Here is a 16,806-nt window from a genome sequence, read left to right as displayed (position 1 = left end):
TGTATGTCTTTACCAAGCTCTTGATGGGGGCCTAAGTCGCTTAACAGGTGATATAACCCTGACGTCACCATTGCTTTTGTCATCCAATATCAGTTGTGTACATTTTGCATAGCAAACACCTACTCGTTGCAGGAACATATTTTTCTTTTGTTAAGTGTATACTTCTATTTAATATATACTTTATACTTTATGTGCAATTTACTAATTGTACACTGCAGTGTAAAAGGACTACATTGCGATACAGTACATAACAGAGACACAAGCAAAGAATTCTGGGATGAGCTGTAAAAATTTAAATAATGATTAGTGATCTTCAGTTTAGTGCAGTTTGAGAAAGGCAATGGCAGGATTTACTGTCTTGGAATTTAAGGGAACTGGGAGCTAGTTTAAAACCCAAATGAAAACGTCTTTTTCATGTCATGTTGCTGGCAGAGAAAAAAATGTGTAGCTTCATATTTTGTCTGCTCATGTGCGATATAAAACGTGTGCTTTCATTCTGTTGTCATGGGACCATAATACTTTTGCACATAGAACATGAACATTTTACAGCATGCACTAAATAAAAGATGAAGTAGAAAATTCTACACCTTGTATTCTGTTTAAAGGTACAGTTTCACCAAACCTGCATAGCAAAAATGAGAAGCAACAAACTGTTAATGTTTGTTTTATTAAAGGCATTACCTTTGATATTTTGTAGTAAATAGTTTTCCTTTATTTGACTAAATGAAAATAGTTTTTGTTACAGTTCATTTTTACAATTTAATGAATATGCGATAAATCCACCTTCTTGTACACTAGCTGGGATACCTGGCGTTGCCTGGGTTGAAGACTGGACACTAAAGTACTACAACATAGGAACAAGAGAGCAGGTGCACCATGGAACCATTAGAAGCAATATAAATATAACTATACATCACATCTGAGGTTCTTGGCATAAATTGGCCAATATTTGAGCTTGCCCACCAATCATCAAGGTAACCTCATCGGACACGTCCCTAACATTATAGGGGTTTTCATCTGGGGTGCAGGGAACCAACAAACTGCCATAGCCATACCACCGCAGGGTACACAAATAAAGGAAATCAGTGAAAAATTGAGTGTTAGGCAAGTTAAAGTAGCTGCTGAGTATTAGGAAGACAGCAGTAAAGTGTCAGAGTGTTAAAAGGTGAGGTTAGCTGATCAATGTTACAAGTAGTGATGTGCACCGGACATTTTTCGGGTTTTGTGTGTTGGTTTTGGATTCGGTTCCGCGGCTGTGTTTTGGATTCGGACGCGTTTTGTCAAGAACCTCCCTGAAAATTTTTTGTCGGATTCGGGTGTTTAAAAAAAAAAAAAAAACCTCAAAAACAGCGTAAATCATAGAATTTGGGGGTCATTTTGATCCCATAGTATTATTAACCTCAATAACCATAATTTCCACTCATTTTCAGTCTATTCTGAACACCTCACACCTCACAATATTATTTTTAGTCCTAAAATTTGCAGTAAGGTCGCTGGATGACTAAGCTAAGTGACCCAAGTGGCCGACACAAACACCTGGCCCATCTAGGAGTGGCACTGCAGTGTCAGACAGGATGGCACTTCAAAAAAGTAGTCCCCAAACAGCACATGATGCAAAGAAAAAAGAGGTGCACCAAGGTCGCTGGATGGCTAAGCTAAGCGACCCAAGTGGCCGACACAAACACCTGGCCCATCTAGGAGTGGCACTGCAGTGTCAGACAGGATGGCACTTCAAAAAACAGTCCCCAAACAGCACATGATGCAAAGAAAAAAAGAGGTGCACCGAGGTCGCTGGATGGCTAAGCTAAGCGACCCAAGTGGCCGACACAAACACCTGGCCCATCTAGGAGTGGCACTGCAGTGCCAGACAGGATGGCAGAATAAAAAACAGTCCCCAAACAGCACATGATGCAAAGAAAAAAGAGGCGCAATGAGGTAGCTGTGTGACTAAGCTAAGCGACCCAAGTGGCCGACAAAAACACCTGGCCCATCTAGGAGTGGCACTGCAGTGTCAGACAGGATGGCAGATTAAATAAATTGTCCCCAAACAGCACATGATGCAAAGAAAAAAAGAGGCGCAATGAGGTAGCTGTATGACTAAGCTAAGCAACCCAAGTGGCCGACACAAACACCTGGCCCATCTAGGAGTGGCACTGCAGTGTCAGACAGGGTGGCACTTCAAATAAAAAGTCCCCAAACAGCACATGATGCAAAGAAAAATGAAAGAAAAAAGAGATGCAAGATGGAATTGTCCTTGGGCCCTCCTACCCACCCTTATGTTGTATAAACAGGACATGCACACTTTAACAAACCCATCATTTCAGCGACAGGGTCTGCCACACGACTGTGACTGAAATGACTGGTTGGTTTGGGCCCCCACCAAAAAAGAAGCAATCAATCTCTCCTTGCACAAACTGGCTCTACAGAGGCAAGATGTCCACCTCCTCCTCATCGTCCAATTCCTCATCCCTTTCACTGTGTACATCCCCCTCCTCACAGATTATTAATTCGTCCCCACTGGAATCCACCATCTCAGGTCCCTGTGTACTTTCTGGAGGCAATTGCTGGTGAATGTCTCCACGGAGGAATTGATTATAATTCATTTTGATGAACATCATCTTCTCCACATTTTCTGGAAGTAACCTCATACGCCGATTGCTGACAAGGTGAGCGGCTGCACTAAACACTCTTTCGGAGTACACACTGGAGGTGGGAGGCTACTTAGGTAAAATAAAGCCAGTTTCTGCAAGGGCCTCCAAATTGCCTCTTTTTCCTGCCAGTATACGTACGGACCGTCTGACGTGCCTACTTGGATGTGGTCACTCATATAATCCTCCACCATTCTTTCAATGGTGACAGAATCATATGCAGTGACAGTAGACGACATGTCAGTAATCGTTGGCAGGTCCTTCAGTCCGGACCAGATGTCAGCGCTCCAGACTGCCCTGCATCACCGCCAGCAGGTGGGCTCGGAATTCTTAGCCTTTTCCTCGCAGCCCCAGTTAGGGAGAATGTGAAGAAGGAGCTGTTGACGGGTCACGTTCCGCTTGACTTGACAATTTTCTCACCAGCAGGTCTTTGAACCTCTGCAGACTTGTGTCTGCCGGAAAGAGAGATACAACGTAGGTTTTAAATCTAGGATCGAGCACGGTGGCAAAAATGTAGTGCTCTGATTTCAACAGATTGACCACCTGTGAATCCTGGTTAAGCCAATTAAGGGCTCCATCCACAAGTCCCACATGCCTAGCGGAATCGCTCTATTTTAGCTCCTCCTTCAATCTCTCCAGCTTCTTCTGCAAAAGCCTGATGAGGGGAATGACCTGACTCAGGCTGGCAGTGTCTGAACTGACTTCACGTGTGGCAAGTTCAAAGGGTTGCAGAACCTTGCACAACATTGAAATAATTCTCCACTGCGCTTGAGTCAGGTGCATTCCCCCTCCTTTGCCTATATCGTAGGTAGCTGTTGCTGCTCCTCCATCCTCTGAAGCATATAGAGGGTTGAATTCCACCTTGTTATCACCTCTTTCTTCAGATGATGGCGGGGCAGCTTCAGGAGTGTTTGCTGGTGCTCCAGTCTTCGGCACGCGGTGGCTGAATGCCGAAAGTGGCCCGCAATTCTTCGGGCCCCCGACAGCATGTCTTGCACGCCCCTGTCATTTTTTAAATAATTCTGCACCACCAAATTCAATGTATGTGCAAAACATGGGACGTGCTGGAATTTGCCCACATGTAATGCACGCACAATATTGGTGGCGTTGTCCGATGTCACAAATCCCCAGGAGAGTCCAATTGGGGTAAGCCATTCCGTGATGATGTTCCTCAGTTTCCGTAAGAGGTTGTCAGCTGTGTGCCTCTTATGGAAAGCGGTGATACAAAGCGTAGCCTGCCTAGGAACGAGTTGCGTTTGTGAGATGCTGCTACTGGTGCCGCCGCTGCTGTTCTTGCTGCGGGATGCAATACATCTACCCAGTGGGCTGTCATAGTCATATAGTCCTGAGTCTGCCCTGCCCCACTTGTCCACATGTCCGTGGTTAAGTGGACATTGGGTACAACTGCATTTTTTAGGACACTGGTGACTCTTTTTCTGACGTCTGTGTACATTTTCGGTATCGCCTGCCTAGAGAAATGGAACCTAGATGGTATTTGGTACCAGGGACACAGTACCTCAATCAATTCTCTAGTTCCCTGTGAATTAACGGTGGATACCGGAAACATGTTTTTCACCACCCAGGCTGCAAAGGCCTGAGTTATCCGCTTTGCAGCAGGATGACTGCTGTAATATTTCATCTTCCTCGCAAAGGACTGTTGGACAGTCAATTGCTTACTGCAGTAGTACAAGTGGTCTTCCGACTTCCCCTCTGGGATGACGATCGACTCCCAGCAGCAACAACAGCAGCGCCAGCAGCAGTAGGCGTTACACTCAAGGATGCATCGGAGGAATCCCAGGCAGGAGAGGACTCGTCAGACTTGACAGTGACATGGCCTGCAGGACTATTGGCTTTGCCGTCTAAGGAGGAAATTGACACTGAGGGAGTTGGTGGTGTGGTTTGCAGGAGCTTGATTACAAGAGGAAGGGATTTAGTTGGCAGTGGACTGCTTCCGCTGTCACCCAAAGTTTTTGAACTTGTCAATGACTTCTGATGAATGCGCTCCAGGTGTCGTACAAGGGAGGATGTTCCTAGGTGGTTAATGTCCTTACCCATACTTATTACAGCTTGACAAAGGCAACACACAGCTTGACACCAGTTGTCTGCATTTCTGTTGAAATAATTCCACACCGAAGAGGTGATTTTTTTTTGTAATTTGACCAGGCATGTCAATGGCCATATTCGTCCCACGGACAACAGGTGTCTCCCCGGGTGCCTGACTTAAACAAACCACCTCACCATCAGAATCCTCCTTGTCAATTTCCTCCCCAGCGCCAGCAACAGCCATATCCTCATCCTGGTGTACTTCAACAGTGACATCTTCAATTTTACTATCAGGAACTGGACTGCGGGTGCTCCTGCCAGCACTTGCAGGGGGCGTGCAAATGGTGGAAGGCGCCACCTCTTCCCGTCCAGTGTTGGGAAGGTCAGGCATCGCAACCGACACAATTGGACTCTCCTTGGGGATTTGTGATTTAGAAGAACGCACAGTTCTTTGCTGTGCTTTTGTCATCTTAACTCTTTTAAGTTTTCTAGCAGGAGGATGAGTGCTTCCATCCTCATGTGAAGCTGAACCACTAGCCATGAACATAGGCCAGGGCCTCAGCCGTTCCTTGTCACTCCGTGTCGTAAATGGCATATTGGCAAGTTTACGCTTCTCCTCAGACGCTTTTAATTTAGATTTTTGGGTCATTTTACTGAACTTTTGTTTTTTGGAATTTACATGCTCTCTACTATGACATTGGGCATCGGCCTTGGCAGACGACATTGATGGCATTTCATCGTCTCGGCCATGACTAGTGGCAGCAGCTTCAGCACGAGGTGGAAGTGGATCTTGATCTTTCCCTATTTTACCCACCACATTTTTGTTCTCCATTTTTTAATGTGTGGAATTATATGCCAGTAATATATCAATAGCAATGGCCTACTACTATATATACTGCACACAAAAACTTAAATGCACCACAGGTATGGATGGATAGTATACTTGACGACACAGAGGTAGGTAGAGCAGTGGCCTACTGTACCGTACTGCTATATATTATATACTGGTGGTCAGCAAAATTATGCACTGTCCTACTACTATATATATACTGCGCACAAAAACTTAAATGCACCACAGGTATGGATGGATAGTATACTTGACGACACAGAGGTAGGTAGAGCAGTGGGCTACTGTCCCGTACTGCTATATATTATATACTGGTGGTCAGCAAAATTATGCACTGTCCTACTACTATATATATACTGCGCACAAAAACTTAAATGCACCACAGGTATGGATGGATAGTATACTTGACGACACAGAGGTAGGTAGAGCAGTGGCCTACTGTACCGTACTGCTATAAATTATATACTGGTGGTCAGCAAAATTATGCACTGTCCTACTACTATATATATATACTGTGCACAAAAACTTAAATGCACCACAGGTATGGATGGCTAGTATACTTGACGACTTAGAGGTAGGTAGAGCAGTGGCCTACTGTACCGTACTGCTATATATTATATACTGGTGGTCAGCAAAACGATGCACTGTCCTACTACTATATATATACTGCGCACAAAAACTTAAATGCACCACAGGTATGGATGGTTAGTATACTTGACGACACAGAGGTAGGTAGAGCAGTGGCCTACTGTACCGTACTGCTATATATTATATACTGGTGGTCAGCAAAATTATGCACTATCCTACTACTATATATATACTGTGCACAAAAACTTAAATGCACCACAGGTATGGATGGATAGTATACTTGACGACACAGAGGTAGGTAGAGCAGTGGCCTACTGTACCGTACTGCTATATATTATATACTGGTGGTCAGCAAACTGTGCAAAACTGAAATGCACCACAGGTATGGATGGATAGTATACTTGACGACACAGAGGTAGGTAGAGCAGTGGCCTACTGTACCGTACTGCTATATATTATATACTGGTGGTCAGCATAATTATGCACTGTCCTACTAGTATATATATATATATATATATATATACTGTGCACAAAAACTTAAATGCACCACAGGTATGGATGGATAGTATACTTGACGACACAGAGGTAGGTAGAGCAGTGACCTACTGTACCGTACTGCTATTTATTATATACTGGTGGTCAGCAAAATTATGCACTGTCCTACTAGTATATATATATATATATATATATATACTGTGCACAAAAACTTAAATGCACCACAGGTATGGATGGATAGTATACTTGACGACACAGAGGTAGGTAGAGCAGTGGCCTACTGTACCGTACTGCTATATATTATATACTGGTAGTCAGCAAAATTATGCACTGTACCACTACTATATATATACTGCGCACAAAAACTTAAATGCACCACAGGTATGGATGGATAGTATACTTGACGACACAGAGGTAGGTAGAGCAGTGGCCTACTGTACCGTACTGCTATATATTATATATTGGTGGTCAGCAAAATTATGCACTGTCCTACTACTATATATATATATATACTGCACAAAAACTTAAATGCACCACAGGTATGGATTGATAGTATACTTAACGACACAGAGGTAGGTAGAGCAGTGGCCTACTGTACCGTACTGCTATATATTATATACTGTTGGTCAGCAAAATTATGCACTGTCCTACTATATATATATATATATATATATATATATTTATACTGTGCACAAAAACTTAAATGCACCACAGGTATGGATGGATAGTATACTTGACGACACAGAGGTAGGTAGAGCAGTGGCCTACTGTACTGTACTGCTATATATTATATACTGGTGGTCAGCAAAATTATGCACTGTCACACTACTATATATATACTGCGCACAAAAACTTAAATGCACCACAGGTATGGATGGATAGTATACTTGACGACACAGAGGTAGGTAGAGCAGTGGCCTACTGTACCGTACTGCTATATATTATATACTGGTGGTCAGCAAAATGATGCACTGTCCTTCTACTATATATATATTGTGCACAAATACTTAAATGCACCACAGGTATGGATGGATAGTATACTTGACGACACAGAGGTAGGTAGAGCAGTGGCCTACTGTACCGTACTGCTATATATTATATACTGGTGGTCAGCAAAATTATGCACTGTCCTACTACTATATATATACTGCACATAAAAACTTAAATGCACCACAGGTATGGATGGATAGTATACTTGACGACACAGAGGTAGGTAGAGAAGTGGCCTACTGTACCGTACTGCTATATATTATATACTGGTGGTCAGCATTATTATGCACTGTCCTACTACTATATATATATACTGCGCACAAAAACTTAAATGCACCACAGGTATGGATGGATAGTATACTTGACGACACAGAGGTAGGTAGAGCAGTGGACTACTGTACCATACTGATATAATTCTGGTGGTCACTGGTCAGCAAAATTCTGCACTGTCCTCCTACTATATACTACAATGCAGCACAGATATGGAGCATTTTTCAGGCATAGAACGTATAATACTGGTGGTCACTGGTCAGCAAAACTCTGCACTGTACTCCTCCTATATAATACTGGTGGTCCCCAGTCCCCACAATAAAGCACACTGAGCACAGATATTTGCAGCACACTGAGCACAGGTATGGAGCGTTTTTCAGGCAGAGAACGTAGATATTTGCAGCACACTGAGCACAGATATTTGCAGCACACTGAGCACAGATATTTGCAGCACACTGAGCACAGATATTTGCAGCACACTGAACACAGAAACTGAGAGAACGCCAGCCACGTCCTCTCACTATCATCTCCAATGCACGAGTGAAAAATGGCGGCGACGCGGGGCTCCTTATATAGAATACGAATCTCGTGAGAATCCGACAGCGGGATGATGACGTTCGGGCGCGCTCGGGTTAACCGAGCAAGGCGGGAGGATCCGAGTCTGATCGGAACCATGCAAAAATGGGTGAAGTTCGGGGGGGGGTTCGGATCCCGAGGAACCGAACCCGCTCGTCACTAGTTACAAGTGTAAAAGATGTATGAAAAAATGGTACATAAATAAAAAACAAACACAGGGTGATATAGGTGTTAGAAATAAATGTAAGGTGGTGATGCCCCAAAGTGTCCCAGCTACAGAGAACCAAGGAGCCCCATGCCCCAAAAGTTCACCCCTAAACTGACTTGCTATATAATTATAAGGATCTTACCTGTAGCTTTTGTGCAGTCAGCATGTGCTAGGTCCCTATTTAAAAGCCTCAGAGGCGATTGGTGGGGCAGGCTCAAATATTGGTCAAGTTATGCCAAGAACCTCAGATATGATGTATAATTAAATGTATTATAATTCTTATGGTTGCATGGTGCATCTGCTCTTTTGTTCCTATGTTGTAGTACTAAGTGCCAGCAAGGTATCACATCCCATTATAAGTAGCTAGGGTGTGCAGTCCAGGCCCCCTCCTCCCAATGGACTCTAAAGTACACCTGCAGCCTTCATTGTTTTATATTGTCCTCATCTAATTATATCCCCATTCCATTGATCTGCCACAGTCAGAATCTATCGAGTGCTGAGCTCCTCATGAGCCTGCCAGGCACTCTGCTAACACCCATGGAGCAGCTGCTGTATGTTTCACTGCCTGCAGGATGACCTGTAAGATCATACAGTGAGTTAAATGCTAATAATACATACTGCTGTATTTAATGACAAAGTTTAGCATAAAATCAGAAAGAGCTGACATATACTTAGCTTATTTGCTGCCCCCTCTTCTGGGAGGGTGCAGCATAGTAGGTGCATAGGGAGAATGGCCAGTGGGAAGGTGAGCTCTCCGGGGGTGTGACATCACGATTGCATCATCGTGGCTACAGTGGGCGGATCTACGATGATGCAATTCAGCATAAATCACATCATGGGGCCCCCCTCGGACCGCCCTCTTGTGCTCTGTTGTGGGCAGCTGTGAATAGGGGGGTATGGGGGGCTGTCAGATGAAGCAGATTTGCCCTCCTTTCCAGGGGGATATGAGTGCCACACAATTTTTGGGGAGCCTCCCGGCCATTCCGAGAGTGTAGGCAGGTATGATATGGTCACATGAAAAACTACTAACTCCAGAATTAGGGGTCTATTTACTAAGTGTTGGATGGAGATAAAGCCGCTGGAGATAAAGTACCAGCCAATCTGCTCCTAACTATTATTTTTCAAACTCAGCCTGTGACATGGCAGTTAGGAGCCGATTGGCTGGTACTTTAGGCCTAATTCAGACCTGATCGTAGCAGCAATTTTGTTAGCAGATGGGCAAAACCATCTGCACTGCAGGGGAGGCAGATATAACGCGCAAAGAGAGTTAGATTTGTGTGGATTATTTTGTTTCTGTGAAGGGTAAATACTAGAGATGAGCGGGTTCGGTTTCTCTGAATCCGAACCCGCACGAACTTCATGTTTTTTTCACGGGTCCGAGCAGACTCGGATCCTCCCGCCTTGCTCGGTTAACCCGAGCGCGCCCGAACGTCATCATGACGCTGTCGGATTCTCGCGAGACTCGGATTCTATATAAGGAGCCGCGCGTCGCCGCCATTTTCACACGTGCATTGAGATTGATAGGGAGAGGACGTGGCTGGCGTCCTCTCCATTTAGATTAGGGTTGAGAGAGAGAGAGAGAGAGAGATTGACCTGAGGCTGTGATACTGTAGAAGAGAGTGCAGAGTTTAGTGACTGACGACCACAGTGACCACCAGACAGTGCAGTTGTTTGTTTTATTTAATATATCCGTTCTCTGCCTGAAAAAAACGATACACACAGTGACTCAGTCACATACCATATCTGTGTGCACTGCTCAGCCCAGTGTGCTGCATCAATGTATATATATATCTGACTGTGCTCAGCTCACACAGCTTATAATTGTGGGGGAGACTGGGGAGCACTGCAGTGCCAGTTATAGGTTATAGCAGGAGCCCGGAGTACATAATATTATATTAAAATTAAACAGTGCACACTTTTGCTGCAGGAGTGCCACTGCCAGTGTGACTAGTGACCAGTGACCTGACCACCAGTATATATAATATTAGTAGTATACTATCTCTTTATCAACCAGTCTATATTAGCAGCAGACACAGTACAGTGCGGTAGTTCACGGCTGTGGCTACCTCTGTGTCGGCACTCGGCAGCCCGTCCATAATTGTATATACCACCTAACCGTGGTTTTTTTTTCTTTCTTTATAGTCATACTAGTTACGAGTATACTATCTCTTTATCAACCAGTCTATATTAGCAGCAGACACAGTACAGTGCGGTAGTTCACGGCTGTGGCTACCTCTGTGTCGGCACTCGGCAGCCCGTCCATAATTGTATATACCACCTAACCGTGGTTTTTTTTTCTTTCTTTATACATACATACTAGTTACGAGTATACTATCTCTTTATCAACCAGTCTATATTAGCAGCAGACACAGTACAGTGCGGTAGTTCACGGCTGTGGCTACCTCTGTGTCGGCACTCGGCAGCCCGTCCATAATTGTATATACCACCTAACCGTGGTTTTTTTTTCTTTCTTTATACATACATACTAGTTACGAGTATACTATCTCTTTATCAACCAGTCTATATATTAGCAGCAGACACAGTACAGTGCGGTAGTTCACGGCTGTGGCTACCTCTGTGTCGGCACTCGGCAGCCCGTCCATAATTGTATATACCACCTAACCGTGGTTTTTTTTTCTTTCTTTATACATACATACTAGTTACGAGTATACTATCTCTTTATCAACCAGTCTATATATTAGCAGCAGACACAGTACAGTGCGGTAGTTCACGGCTGTGGCTACCTCTGTGTCGGCACTCGGCAGCCCGTCCATAATTGTATATACCACCTAACCGTGGTTTTTTTTTCTTTCTTTATACATACATACTAGTTACGAGTATACTATCTCTTTATCAACCAGTCTATATTAGCAGCAGACACAGTACAGTGCGGTAGTTCACGGCTGTGGCTACCTCTGTGTCGGCACTCGGCAGCCCGTCCATAATTGTATATACCACCTAACCGTGGTTTTTTTTTCTTTCTTTATACATACATACTAGTTACGAGTATACTATCTCTTTATCAACCAGTCTATATATTAGCAGCAGACACAGTACAGTGCGGTAGTTCACGGCTGTGGCTACCTCTGTGTCGGCACTCGGCAGCCCGTCCATAATTGTATATACCACCTAACCGTGGTTTTTTTTTCTTTCTTTATACATACATACTAGTTACGAGTATACTATCTCTTTATCAACTAGTCTATATTAGCAGCAGACACAGTACAGTGCGGTAGTTCACGGCTGTGGCTACCTCTGTGTCGGCACTCGGCAGCCCGTCCATAATTGTATATACCACCTAACCGTGGTTTTTTTTTTTTTCTTTATACATACATACTAGTTACGAGTATACTATCTCTTTATCAACCAGTCTATATATTAGCAGCAGACACAGTACAGTGCGGTAGTTCACGGCTGTGGCTACCTCAGTGTCGGCACTCGGCAGCCCGTCCATAATTGTATATACCACCTAACCGTGGTTTTTTTTTCTTTCTTTATACATACATACTAGTTACGAGTATACTATCTCTTTATCAACCAGTCTATATATTAGCAGCAGACACAGTACAGTGCGGTAGTTCACGGCTGTGGCTACCTCTGTGTCGGCACTCGGCAGCCCGTCCATAATTGTATATACCACCTAACCGTGGTTTTTTTTCTTTCTTTATACATACATACTAGTTACGAGTATACTATCTCTTTATCAACCAGTCTATATTAGCAGCAGACACAGTACAGTGCGGTAGTTCACGGCTGTGGCTACCTCTGTGTCGGCACTCGGCAGCCCGTCCATAATTGTATATACCACCTAACCGTGGTTTTTTTTTCTTTCTTTATACATACATACTAGTTACGAGTATACTATCTCTTTATCAACCAGTCTATATTAGCAGCAGACACAGTACAGTGCGGTAGTTCACGGCTGTGGCTACCTCTGTGTCGGCACTCGGCAGCCCGTCCATAATTGTATATACCACCTAACCGTGGTTTTTTTTTCTTTCTTTATACATACATACTAGTTACGAGTATACTATCTCTTTATCAACCAGTCTATATATTAGCAGCAGACACAGTACAGTGCGGTAGTTCACGGCTGTGGCTACCTCTGTGTTGGCACTCGGCAGCCCGTCCATAATTGTATATACCACCTAACCGTGGTTTTTTTTTCTTTCTTTATACATACATACTAGTTACGAGTATACTATCTCTTTATCAACCAGTCTATATATTAGCAGCAGACACAGTACAGTGCGGTAGTTCACGGCTGTGGCTACCTCTGTGTCGGCACTCGGCAGCCCGTCCATAATTGTATATACCACCTAACCGTGGTTTTTTTTTCTTTCTTTATACATACATACTAGTTACGAGTATACTATCTCTTTATCAACCAGTCTATATATTAGCAGCAGACACAGTACAGTGCGGTAGTTCACGGCTGTGGCTACCTCTGTGTCGGCACTCGGCAGCCCGTCCATAATTGTATACTAGTATCCAATCCATCCATCTCCATTGTTTACCTGAGGTGCCTTTTAGTTGTGCCTATTAAAATATGGAGAACAAAAATGTTGAGGTTCCAAAATTAGGGAAAGATCAAGATCCACTTCCACCTCGTGCTGAAGCTGCTGCCACTAGTCATGGCCGAGACGATGAAATGCCAGCAACGTCGTCTGCCAAGGCCGATGCCCAATGTCATAGTACAGAGCATGTCAAATCCAAAACACCAAATATCAGTAAAAAAAGGACTCCAAAACCTAAAATAAAATTGTCGGAGGAGAAGCGTAAACTTGCCAATATGCCATTTACCACACGGAGTGGCAAGGAACGGCTGAGGCCCTGGCCTATGTTCATGGCTAGTGGTTCAGCTTCACATGAGGATGGAAGCACTCAGCCTCTCGCTAGAAAAATGAAAAGACTAAAGCTGGCAAAAGCAGTAGCACCACAAAGAACTGTGCGTTCTTCGAAATCCCAAATCCACAAGGAGAGTCCGACTCCAATTGTGTCGGTTGCGATGCCTGTCCTTCCCAACACTGGACGTGAAGAGCATGCGCCTTCCACCATTTGCACGCCCCCTGCAAGTGATGGAAGGAGCACCCGCAGTCCAGTTCCTGATAGTCAGATTGAAGATGTCAGTGTTGAAGTACACCAGGATGAGGAGGATATGGGTGTTGCTGGCGCTGGGGAGGAAATTGACCAGGAGGATTCTGATGGTGAGGTGGTTTGTTTAAGTCAGGCACCCGGGGAGACACCTGTTGTCCGTGGTAGGAATATGGCCGTTGACATGCCTGGTGAAAATACCAAAAAAATCAGCTCTTCGGTGTGGAAGTATTTCACCAGAAATGCGGACAACAGGTGTCAAGCCGTGTGTTCCCTTTGTCAAGCTGTAATTAGTAGGGGTAAGGACGTTAACCACCTCGGAACATCCTCCCTTATACGTCACCTGCAGCGCATTCATAATAAGTCAGTGACAAGTTCAAAAACTTTGGGTGACAGCGGAAGCAGTCCACTGACCAGTAAATCCCTTCCTCTTGTAACCAAGCTCACGCAAACCACCCCACCAACTCCCTCAGTGTCAATTTCCTCCTTCCCCAGGAATGCCAATAGTCCTGCAGGCAATGTCACTGGCAATTCTGACGAGTCCTCTCCTGCCTGGGATTCCTCCGATGCATCCTTGCGTGTAACGCCTACTGCTGCTGGCGCTGCTGTTGTTGCTGCTGGGAGTCGATGGTCATCCCAGAAGGGAAGTCGTAAGCACACTTTTACTACTTCCACCAAGCAATTGACTGTCCAACAGTCCTTTGCGAGGAAGATGAAATATCACAGCAGTCATCCTGTTGCAAAGCGGATAACTGAGGCCTTGACAACTATGTTGGTGTTAGACGTGCGTCCGGTATCCGCCGTTAGTTCACAGGGAACTAGACAATTTCTTGAGGTAGTGTGCCCCCGTTACCAAATACCATCTAGGTTCCACTTCTCTAGGCAGGCGATACCGAGAATGTACACGGACGTCAGAAAAAGACTCACCAGTGTCCTAAAAAATGCAGTTGTACCCAATGTCCACTTAACCACGGACATGTGGACAAGTGGAGCAGGGCAGGGTCAGGACTATATGACTGTGACAGCCCACTGGGTAGATGTATGGACTCCCGCCGCAAGAACAGCAGCGGCGGCACCAGTAGCAGCATCTCGCAAACGCCAACTCTTTCCTAGGCAGGCTACGCTTTGTATCACCGGTTTCCAGAATACGCACACAGCTGAAAACCTCTTACGGCAACTGAGGAAGATCATCGCGGAATGGCTTACCCCAATTGGACTCTCCTGTGGATTTGTGGCATCGGACAACGCCAGCAACATTGTGTGTGCATTAAATCTGGGCCAATTCCAGCACGTCCCATGTTTTGCACATACCTTGAATTTGGTGGTGCAGAATTTTTTAAAAAACGACAGGGGCGTGCAAGAGATGCTGTCGGTGGCCAGAAGAATTGCGGGACACTTTCGGCGTACAGGCACCACGTACAGAAAACTGGAGCACCACCAAAAACTACTGAACCTGCCCTGCCATCATCTGAAGCAAGAAGTGGTAACGAGGTGGAATTCAACCCTGTATATGCTTCAGAGGTTGGAGGAGCAGCAAAAGGCCATTCAAGCCTATACAATTGAGCACGATATAGGAGGTGGGATGCACCTGTCTCAAGCACAGTGGAGAATGATTTCAACGTTGTGCAAGGTTCTGATGCCCTTTGAACTTGACACACGTGAAGTCAGTTCAGACACTGCCAGCCTGAGTCAGGTCATTCCCCTCATCAGGCTTTTGCAGAAGAAGCTGGAGACATTGAAGGAGGAGCTAACACGGAGCGATTCCGCTAGGCATGTGGGACTTGTGGATGGAGCCCTTAATTCGCTTAGCAAGGATTCACGGGTGGTCAATCTGTTGAAATCAGAGCACTACATTTTGGCCACCGTGCTCGATCCTAGATTTAAAGCCTACCTTGGATCTCTCTTTCCGGCAGACACAAGTCTGCTGGGGTTCAAACACCTGCTGGTGAGTAAATTGTCAAGTCAAGCGGAACGCGACCTGTCAACAACATCTCCTCCTTCACATTCTCCCGCAACTGGGGGTGCGAGGAAAAGGCTCAGAATTCCGAGCCCACCCGCTGGCGGTGATGCAGGGCAGTCTGGAGCGACTGCTGATGCTGACATCTGGTCCGGACTGAAGGACCTGACAACGATTACGGACATGTCGTCTACTGTCACTGCATATGATTCTCTCCCCATTGAAAGAATGGTGGAGGATTATATGAGTGACCGCATCCAAGTAGGCACGTCACACAGTCCGTACTTATACTGGCAGGAAAAAGAGGCAATTTGGAGGCCCTTGCACAAACTGGCTTTATTCTACCTAAGTTGCCCTCCCACAAGTGTGTACTCCGAAAGAGTGTTTAGTGCCGCCGCTCACCTTGTCAGCAATCGGCGTACGAGGTTACATCCAGAAAATGTGGAGAAGATGATGTTCATTAAAATGAATTATAATCAATTCCTCCGTGGAGACATTGACCAGCAGCAATTGCCTCCACAAAGTACACAGGGAGCTGAGATGGTGGATTCCAGTGGGGACGAATTGATAATCTGTGAGGAGGGGGATGTATACGGTGATATATCGGAGGATGATGATGAGGTGGACATCTTGCCTCTGTAGAGCCAGTTTGTGCAAGGAGAGATTAATTGCTTCTTTTTTGGTGGGGGTCCAAACCAACCCGTCATATCAGTCACAGTCGTGTGGCAGACCCTGTCACTGAAATGATGGGTTGGTTAAAGTGTGCATGTCCTGTTTATACAACATAAGGGTGGGTGGGAGGGCCCAAGGACAATTCCATCTTGCACCACTTTTTTCTTTTCTTTTTCTTTGCGTCATGTGCTGTTTGGGGAGGGTTTTTTGGAAGGGACATCCTGCGTGACACTGCAGTGCCACTCCTAGATGGGCCCGGTGTTTGTGTCGGCCACTAGGGTCGCTTATCTTACTCACACAGCTACCTCATTGCGCCTCTTTTTTTCTTTGCGTCATGTGCTGTTTGGGGAGGGTTTTTTGGAAGGGACATCCTGCGTGACACTGCAGTGACACTCCTAGATGGGCCCGGTGTTTGTGT

The sequence above is a fragment of the Pseudophryne corroboree genome, chromosome 9, assembly GCF_028390025.1.
Source record: "Pseudophryne corroboree isolate aPseCor3 chromosome 9, aPseCor3.hap2, whole genome shotgun sequence".
NCBI lineage: Eukaryota > Metazoa > Chordata > Amphibia > Anura > Myobatrachidae > Pseudophryne > Pseudophryne corroboree.
Note: the sequence above shows the minus strand (reverse complement) of the source record.